The sequence below is a fragment of the Takifugu rubripes genome, chromosome 1, assembly GCF_901000725.2.
Source record: "Takifugu rubripes chromosome 1, fTakRub1.2, whole genome shotgun sequence".
Taxonomy (NCBI): domain Eukaryota; kingdom Metazoa; phylum Chordata; class Actinopteri; order Tetraodontiformes; family Tetraodontidae; genus Takifugu; species Takifugu rubripes.
The window spans coordinates 21326186-21336019 of NC_042285.1; the positions used below are offsets into that span (position 1 = coordinate 21326186).

The 9834-nt window shown below is 45.1% G+C and overlaps 1 long non-coding RNA gene across 1 annotated transcript; it reads left to right on the forward strand.

Annotated features, from left to right (window-relative positions):
- The first annotated feature begins 200 nt into the window (after positions 1–200).
- LOC115252658 (uncharacterized) lies at positions 201–1214 on the forward strand. The gene is made up of 3 exons (XR_003890984.1): positions 201–305; positions 675–738; positions 854–1214. It is a non-coding gene; the product is annotated as an uncharacterized lncRNA (long non-coding RNA).
- Positions 1215–9834: the final 8620 nt, after the last annotated feature.

The window sequence follows — 9834 nt, forward strand, 5'->3', positions numbered from 1 at the left end:
TCTATTTAAGAGATTTAGGTCTTTTGAGAACTGTGTTAGCCATCCTAATTGTTTCAGCTGTTGTCCTGTCCCCCCTGCTTCCATCTGTCCTCACCCTATTCACCCTCATGTGTCTCACCTGTGTCCAATCAGCTCCACCCCATCCTCTTGTATATAAGGCCATGTCTCCACCCTTACTTGGCTGGACTGTCTTTCTTAAAAGTGTCCAGCTGGTGTGTGGTGTTGGTTTGGGTTGGGGGTTTCTGGCATATGCCTGGGTGCTGTTCTGGATCTCTCTGCCTACACGGACTGCCTCCTGACAGCAAGTGCGTGAATAAATGTTTGAGAGTGTGCTGATTATTCCACATTGGAGTCCTGATTAACCATTTCCTGACAAATCAGTGCTAACCGACTTCAGTGTGAAGCCGTCACTAGTTTGTTGTAGAAAACCCAGTCTTAATCTCTTTTAGGGTTTCTTCTGAAGCGGGGGACATGCATAATGATAATCGGGCTGTGTTTGTCCTGATTTTCCCTCTTCTCCTTTATGTTTGTGATTATCACAGCACACCACACATGGTACCCTCAAAACTGTTTAAAGCCTGATTTACTATCTTCATGTGTGGGGTCTCAAATTGATTTTAAAATAAAAAAAATCCTTATGTGTGTACCCCACTTAAAGGTTTCTCTCTCTGCAGTGAAACTGTTGTTCCTGGAGGCTGCTTGAGGTCACTGAGTTCATCCTTCCATCACCCTTCTGTGGTAATGTCACAGCCAAATGAGGACGGTGTAACAGTTGGCAAGATGGGCTGTCTTGCTGTGACAGTTTCCACTGAACAGTATTTAAGACCTTTAAAATCTGATGTATTCTCCAAAGGTCTCCATGGGTACAGTCTCACTGGATCCCAGTTAAATGGCTGCACAGGCAGGACGTCCAGGTGAAGAATCAATGTATTCACATATGACAGTAATGCAGAAACGAGCCTGAGCCCTGGTTCTGCTGAAGGACACGTCGTAACGATTCCCAGGGCTTCCTGTTTGGGTCGCCTCTGGGAGTGTGTCATGGCAGGAACACACTCCGAGGAGGTGAACACAGCGCTGCTGTGCATCAAGGGTGATAAACGGGTGTCAATCATGAGTGTCCTAATCAATCCTTTCATCAGAGCTGCTGCAGCCAAACTGTAAAGGTTATCTTGAAGCAGCTGATGAAAAGTTCATATATCAGCTGTACACCACGTTCGAGGAGTGTGATGGGGGACAACAGGTGTGTTGTGGGATTAAACCTGCCATCAAATAATCAATAGATCTTTTTTGAATCTGTGATAATGCTGTGCTTAGCGTGGGGAAATCGTCCTCCTGGTGACCCTTATTAAACCTGCATCAAAGGAAAGAAGAGAATGAGATTCTGCTGCCACGGCAACAGAAAGACATTAGACCGCAGGTGACTCTAGAGCGGCACAGAACGCAAAAAGAAAATAATTTTCAGGACTTCTGCTAAAAGTGCTTTGTTTTTCTCTCATTATGGTGATTGGGCCGTAAACCAGAAAAACAGGGCAAAACAATTTCACTTCCTGCATCATTTTATACATTAATCTTGGTCTCCCTGTGCAGTATCAGCCTCTAAAAGCAGTTCAGCTGCAGCCAGAACCTCTCTGCAGGATTTCCTCTTCCTCTGACTGGCTGCAGAATCCACCCCGGCCAACAACCTGACTCAGCTAAAACGCCAAGGCTCATTTACATGGTGGCAGATTTTTGCTGAAAATTAGAAAGCTGTTGGTCAGTTCACAACCACAGGTGAACTATCACTGTGGCATAAAAGGTCCGAGGATAAAAGGTCCGAAAGGGGAGCGACAGCTTCCTCCTGGGTGATTGTAAAGCTGATGCAAAGTTTGCATCAGGTTTACATTTCGGTGCATTTCGGGTGTGTTTGCGACAGTTGTGGGGCTCAGGAAGTTGATCTCATGGGTTAAAGAACCGTTAAGTATGTTTGACCTCACACAACGTACCGATTTATGACCATCCAGGATTTGATTAGTGACTAAAAGTGTCTTGTCACGACCGATAAATCTGGTTACCCATGTTGCTGTTGCTGGGGGGGGGGTGATAAGTAAATAGTCCCAGTGTTTATTTATAATATCACTTTAGCATGTGGCGTCAGTAGACAGCTTGCTGCCCCATGTTGGGCTGCTCATTAGCCAGAGGCCTACAGGAAAGATGGCTCATCTCCGTCCTCCTCATCTGTGCTCCCTCTCACGGGATCAGTAGCTCGCAGCGGAATCAGACCGCCTCCCACAGCAGCGATATTCAGCACTTCCACGTCTCACCCGCCTCATCCCGCTCTTCATCAGCTTTCTTTCTGCCAGCCATCATCACCCATTCTTAAAGCTGTAAAGGTGGGAATACTTACCCACAGAGGCGCCGGCATCATCACCGCCGCAGATGGTGTGGATTTGTGCACTGTACTAATAAGACCAGGTGTGCAACGGCAAGAGCTGCTGAATTATAAACAGGCCTGCAAATGAAATGCAAACCCATTTAATGGTTAAGTATGTGCATCCCAGTAAGGCCGGCATCTGGGAAGCTGTTAGTGTTCTTACCCTTACCGATTTACAAAAACATTTTCCAAACAGACACTCCCACTAATTCGAGACACGCCGGCTCATTATGGAAGAGGGAGGTTGAAAGGACATGCAGCGACGCTGAGCTAAAACCCTCGGAACAGTCTCAGCACGGCGTCAGCCGCGGTCGGGCTCCAGCGTCCTGAGCTTGAACAACCATCTATCGGACGGTGATTAATGGTGAACGCTGCACGTTTGCAGAGGCGGGATACTGCCATGTTGCGGGCATCACATCAGCGTTCTTCTGTTAACACGCTCAGCCCCAACACGCCAACGGCCTCACACTTATCAAATATAAATGGGCCACACAATTCTGTCACGATCAAGAATTTATGGAATGACAGCCATTTTCTTTTCAGTATTCTGAGTAATTGCATCTAAAGCCTCCAACAGCTCAGTCCTGCTCCATTCAGCCGCTGTAAGTCGCTTGCGTTTAGAATCTTAATTTAGCAGATGGCAAGTAACTGATTGTTGACTTTGTTCAATGAGGAACAGCCATTTGTAATCATCCCTGTGCAGTCGACAAAATATGTTCCACTTAGCTAATCGTGCGACGCAGAAACACACACGTGGATTGATTTTTTCCTTCTGGTCAATATCTGGGTGAACAGTAGGGTGGAAGGTTTTCTTCCTATTCACTTGGCTGTAAAAAGCACTTGAAATGCTGCGTCAAGTATGTTCATGAGTAACCTGAATATTTAAACCCAAAAGACGCATCGCTGCTGCTGCTGCTGCTGCTGCTGCTGCTGCTGCTGCTGCTGCTGCTGCTGCTGCTGCTGCTGCTGCTGCTGCTGCTGCTGCTGCTGCTGTAAACGACTTTTCTGTTCTGCCCTCATCAGTTGGAATGTTGCCACGAGATCACAAGAATAGCAAACGTGAGCTTGGTCAGGCATAACTGGCAGATGTAATTTGCATTATAATTACCCAACAAATTAATTCTTGATTCTCATTTTGGCGTTCTACGTGTCCAGGGTATGTTGGCAGTAATTAGATGGATGTGAGGTGCACCAGAGAGAACAGAGCCAGGCTGTTTGGATGCAGGTCAGCATCACGTCCATTGAAGCTGATATGTTTCATCAACGATCACAAAAGTTGTAAAAATTACTGGATGATCGCAGCTGTTATAAAAAGACTACCCACGCAAAGTAATTTGTATAAGACTCTAACGAATAAAGATAAAAAACAAAGATGACGCAGGTCAGGACCACCAAAATAAAAGCATGTTTTCAGTGCAACACATCTGAATCCAGAACAGAGCGATCTCAACACGTAACGGACTCATCCAGCTGCAGCGAAGGAGCAGATTTTCTCTTCTGAACTACTGCTTCAGCTCCCCTTTGGAACCATCTTTTAATAACTCGTTTATTGATGCTGTTATTGCTTCTTTGGGGCGTCTGCCATTCTGCAAATATGCCGGTAATTGAGGGCTGTTTGTGTCTATCGAAACTGGAGTCCAGCTGCCTGGTTTTCAAAAAGCTGCACATCAGTGGGCGCTGACACCACCGAGGTGTGGTAGAGATTTTCATGTAGAGGTGACAGACGGACGTTTGACAGACGTGTAGCTGTGTCCTCCATGATCAATGATTAATCTGCAGGTTGACTCGCTGTTTTTGTTTTAAGGATGGCAAACACGTCGGGATTTATTTACAGCCAAAAGTCACTTAATTAATCATAGTTTTGATTTTACTAATTTGTTCACAGTTCCAGACCTTTCAAACATCCATTCCTGTGATATTCAGACATCTGCACCTACGTCGTCTCACCCTTGGATCTGTGGTCGTCCAGCCAGGTTCTCTGCTGTCACCAGTCTGACCCTCAGTCACGAGCGCCTGCCAGTCTCGCGTCAGATCTTGATTTAAGCATTGAGAAAACATCATTTCCAATCACTCGTCACAGCAAGGCGAGAACCAAAAATAGCTCATGAATAATTCATTGACATTTTTCAAAAGATCAAAGAAATCAAACAGGTCTAAGATGCGTTTTCTGACAACATTAGAGGTTGACTTTGAATCTGTGAGGAGGACCTGGAAGTGCCAAGGCTTGTTCTAGCCAGCTTCCCCTGCTTTTACATGCATTATACATCTCAGCTCCACCTTGTCGTGCCCTGTTTTCAATAGAGTATCCACAGGAAACTGCGCAAAGATGCCGGCAGAACATGCAAAGCTTACACTGAAAGACTGGAGATAAAGGTTATGTGCTACCATCACACTTCACTAGACGTGATGTCAAGGTAGCCTTCCTTGACCACCGTGCACTTCTAAGTAGCCACCTACATCCGGGGCACCTGCTAATTTTATTGCGGCCTTGGGCCAGAGGACTACCTGAGACACATCAACCAGATGCAGGTGTTACATCATTACCAAGTGATGCTGGTTTGGCAAAATTCTAAAAGTAAAAGTGATCACAGGATGTTTGTCAGTTGCGTTATTAATGAACCACCAAAGAGCAGCGAAGAGGCGGAGCTTCTGTTTGCATGTCTGAATGCATCTGTGGTACAAAAACAGTTTCTTTAAAGGCACATGAGAAATTACACTTCAAAGTGTTCGGCAGCGTCATCTCTGTGTTCAGAGGTCAGCGTACATCAGATTATTTAAATCTGGGTGTACAAAACTCGTCATTTTACTGCTGCAGCGAACAAACTGGACTAAACACACTGATTAAACCACACAGACTTATGAAATAAGTCAGCCTACTGAGCTATTAAGGAAACTCCGTTCGTAATTAGATGAAGACATAAACTCTTTGGATGAGTCGATAAGAAGGGGCCGACTAATGTGATCTCCAGCAGATTGAAAAGCATTTAAGGCAAAGTACCAGTGACTGCTAAAATGGGATTTGGCCTCTGCTTTGTTCCCATCAGCATTCAGCTGCGTTACCCTCGGCGATGTGGCTGACCCAGGGAAAAAAGGACAGAGTGATTATCAATGCGCACCGATGGCGTTCCAGTAACAGGAGTCCTCGCATCATTTCCTGTGCACAGAGGAGGGGACGCTGACGTTTGTGAAAGTGTAAACGCAAAGCTTTGTTTGAAAGTTCACTATGGAGCTGTGTTGACCTTCTGTGTCACCAGGAAGCAAACCTGCATGTGTGGAAGACCACGTCTGGCTCTAAGGGCTTCATCTACGAAATCTCAAATCTGACATCTATGGCGCCAGGAATGATTGTGGTCTTCATCTGGTTCCAGCCCAAGTCCATGAGACCAGCAGAGCCGGAGCTAAGTGGACACATCCCTGCATGGTTCATTCAACCTAAAAGAACAAAAACACATCATCACCAAACAGAAAGTGTTCTCTAAAAAGGCCCCTAACAAAAAAGGAGTTTTATTGAGAACAATGAAACATACTTTATCGTTAAAAAAAACAAAACACAACCAAATACTTTTCAAACCACAGCCGAGTCACTCGAGTGGCACCAGGTCACTGGAACCAGTTTAAATCTGATAGAAATCCATCTAATTGGCCTGTCAATAAATCAAATCAGCCTGCCAACTGTTAAAGCAGTTTTCCACCATTCAAAAACTGCTGAGGACAGAACAAAGGTACGAACGGTGTGTAGTTACTCATTCAAAACTCTGAGCTGCTGTTGCTGTTCCACCACTGACCAGTTGGCGGCTTTAGGTGGCTCAAGCTATTTTTGACGGGTGTTGAGACAGGGAAGGGGTTGACCCTGGCCTGTTTAACACCGGCTGGGATATTTCTGTCCTCTTAAACAGATGGACCCTGTTCACGGTCTCTCTAGGTGGGTGGTTAAAAAAAATGCAACTAAAGGGAGGGCGAAATGACAAAGCTAGGGGTAGAATCCCATCGGGCACATAACTAGTCCGGATGAAATGATTGATTTGCATGCTCGTTTGTCCGTGTACAGGAAAGCGGACGGGCCTCTGGAGGATGTGTATTGGACAGTCATGCAGCCTGTTCTGCGCCCGTGCACAGGTCTCTGCGGGAACGTGGTCAAAGCATCAGGTAAATCCAGCACGGAAGAGTCGAAAGCACATTCCTCCTGCTTTGGTCTGATGGTAGCCTTAAAATTTCTCCACAAAATGCAAAGCAGGAGAGAGCTCAGCGAGAGTGGAGCATTTTAAAGAGCTAAGTTTTATTCATGAGGCTTGGCCTCTCCTTCTGTGTTAAGACAAGTACCTTATTTCCTCTATTAGGGAGCCATTTTATACGCCATTTTCTTGCCAAAACATGAATCTGATTGGAGGCATCTGTGTAAACATTTGTGCTCTCCCATTTCTGCACAGACAGGTTGCCTGGCATCAAATCTGCTTTCATACGGCTCCAGGAACAAACAGGTAGAAGTGCCCTTCCTTTGCTTCCTTTTTGCTTTTCATCTATTATTGTTACTTTACTGGAATCCACACTGGCGTAAGTAGAAGCTCTATATTCTGTTCCTGCTTCACGGGGATGATTGATTACGGGTGCCATTGTTTTACGGCTGCGCTGCAACAGATTCCCGCCGTTGCCCGGCGATGCCACTCCTCCCAGATCAAGGATGGTGCGACGTTGCTCTGCTCAGCGTTGACTCCGCCAGCCTGATTTCCAAAGCCGGCGGCGATATTAGGCAAGACGCCCTCAGATTTACGATAATTCATAAATCCCAAGCAATAAAGGCTAAATCAATAGAAGTTTGGGTTTAAACCGTTTGCAGGCTGCTTTTTTTCCCTCCGTCCTGACTCAAAGGAGAAGCACAATTGAATTCCCTGCTGCACACTGAGCAGCGTAATAATATTGTGGTCAGTGTGATGAGACGTAACCTTTTGATGCATAAATTGAGGCCATAAAACTGTGAAACCTTCACAGGTTATTGAAACAGTCATCCCCTGCACTTCAGTTTAATACCCACTGTTAGAAAAACACGTTGAATCTACGAGTTGTTCATCGCACAGGACTTTAATTCCTGCTTTTCATATTGTTGGGACTCTAGACACTCACATTTATGACATGTGACATTTCATTCCATGATGTGACATTTAAAGATTGGTTAGTTGCATCTCTTTGTTCATCCACCCGCTTCCCCCTATATGTCTGTTGAACCGTGGCTTTGTTGGCGAGGACGGCCTGGACGCCCTGCCAGGTTAATGATGTGTGTGGCGTCAGCTCCTTCTGTACGTGCTTATGGATGTTGCTTTTCATATGTTGTAATTACCCAGAAGGAGAGGCCACATCATAATTTGTCTTTTGTTTATTTCATGCACCGGTTGACTTTTTAATTCCGAGGCCACGGGGAATGTACGCATCTGTTACTGCACGCGAGTGATCGCGACCCTGGAGAGGCAGAGCGGAGGAAAGGTCTCAGCCCAGTGTTCTTCCTCGTACAACCTATGATTAGTTTTCCAATTATCGGGATGTTTCCCTTCAGAGTTTCACATCCTTGTACATGCCAGCCAGACGCAATCGGATTTTTCTTTGAACAGTTTTGACAAGAGTAATTGGACTCAACTCTGTTTGTTTAAATCAATATAATGACAACATGTTCTAACATTTCCGAGTAGCAGAAGTCATTAAAGTAATTTTCTCAGAGGAGAATCACACTCAACAATCCCATGGAACGTGATTCTACTTATGCTAGCACGTTTCTGTGCTCTAGAATGTTCAAAGGAAACTGTTAAATGTGCGCCACTGTAAATAAGACAGATTTGGACTAATATTGACTTTAGCTTTCCGATGACTGATAGGTTGATTTCTTTTGATTACTTTTTCTCTTCTTCTGTCACTCAAGCTGACACTCTGCCCCTCTGTGCTACCTGCCGAGGAAACAATAAGGGAGTCCCCCCCCCACCCGATCCTGCATACATGCATATCTAAAAATAATGAGATGTCTTCATGTGCTTGAAGGTTCTTTCACTAATAAATTACCATCCGCCACTGATTGGATTTCTGTCACCAGGCTGAAAAAGGAAATGAAGGCTGCAGTGCAGGAAAGGGTTACAGTAGAGAAGAAAATTGTGGTGATTAATGACTTTGCACGATTTATCTAGTGATTTTCTGGCTTCCACGTGCACGGAGGTAAACAAGGTGATGACTGGGAAAGCTGATCTTCGGCATCGCGGCTATGAATGGGTCAGTGATTGAATCTGCTTCGGGTTCCCCCCAGTTTGCAGGAAATGAATAGATGCCAATCAGAATCCTGTGATTCTCATAGCAGGCCGGCCAGGCTGCAAGTGAAGGGCGCGCATTCATTTATTCCTTTATTTATTTATCTCGTTAGCCATATTACAAGTCACTGTGCCATCGTCATATACTGTATGTGCTGAGAAACAATGGAAAGATCGTTGGATGTTTTCCCCACAGAGTGACCATCTAACTTCTGCATAATTCTGGAATTTTTTTAATGAAAGAATATTTCAGATTTATATCCTTTCAACTTTTCACTTAAACGTATTTTGTTGAATATTTGCACGTCTATCGAGCGGGAAAACATGTCTCATTAAAATTCTTTCAGCATATTACACGTTGCTTCACATTTAGCTTCGTCACTCTGACAGCATGAATCACGTCGCCATGGTGACAGTGTGACAGCGGTTCTCAAAGGCAGAACTCTTTACACAGGCTCATCTAACTACCACTCATAACACTTGTAATGAGATCACGATGAATTCCGGAGCTGGAGGATCAGATTTTGTGGGGCTGAAGAGACAGAAGTGATTCTTCCCACCTTATTCTCCAGTATTTTTTTTCCCATCCTTTTCCCATCGACCCAACCAGAACTGTGTGTATAAACTTTGGAGTGCAGCATGACCAATTCATAAGGGTCGCTTGACCTGCATTTCTGCTCAACACGCCAATATCACAGCCCTCTTGCCCTCTGTTTGCTCTGCTGTGTCCATGCAATTCTCTATCACTGGGTCCTCCATGTTGTGCACCGTTATCTTCTGCAACCAGGCTCTCACATGCTGGTCGACATTTAGGGAAGACCACGGTGGACCTCAACCGTGAAACACCTGAGAGCTTGTTCAGACCTTGAACCTACAACCTTTGGACGCTGTGAAATTCCGACCTGCACACACGAGCACCAACCCTGAATTGCCAACACGGAGCTGATAGTCTTGCTAAGATGTTCCCATTTTTACCAAAAACAAACAAATTGTGTTTCTTGCTCATTTAACAAGAAAAGGCACTGACCTCCATCACGACCTCCTCTAAAGCTGAATGTTAAATGACATCAACCTCAAGGATGCTGAAAAGAAATGTTTCTTCATGCATGCATCATGCATTTCTTCTAGTTGGGGCCTTAGCTT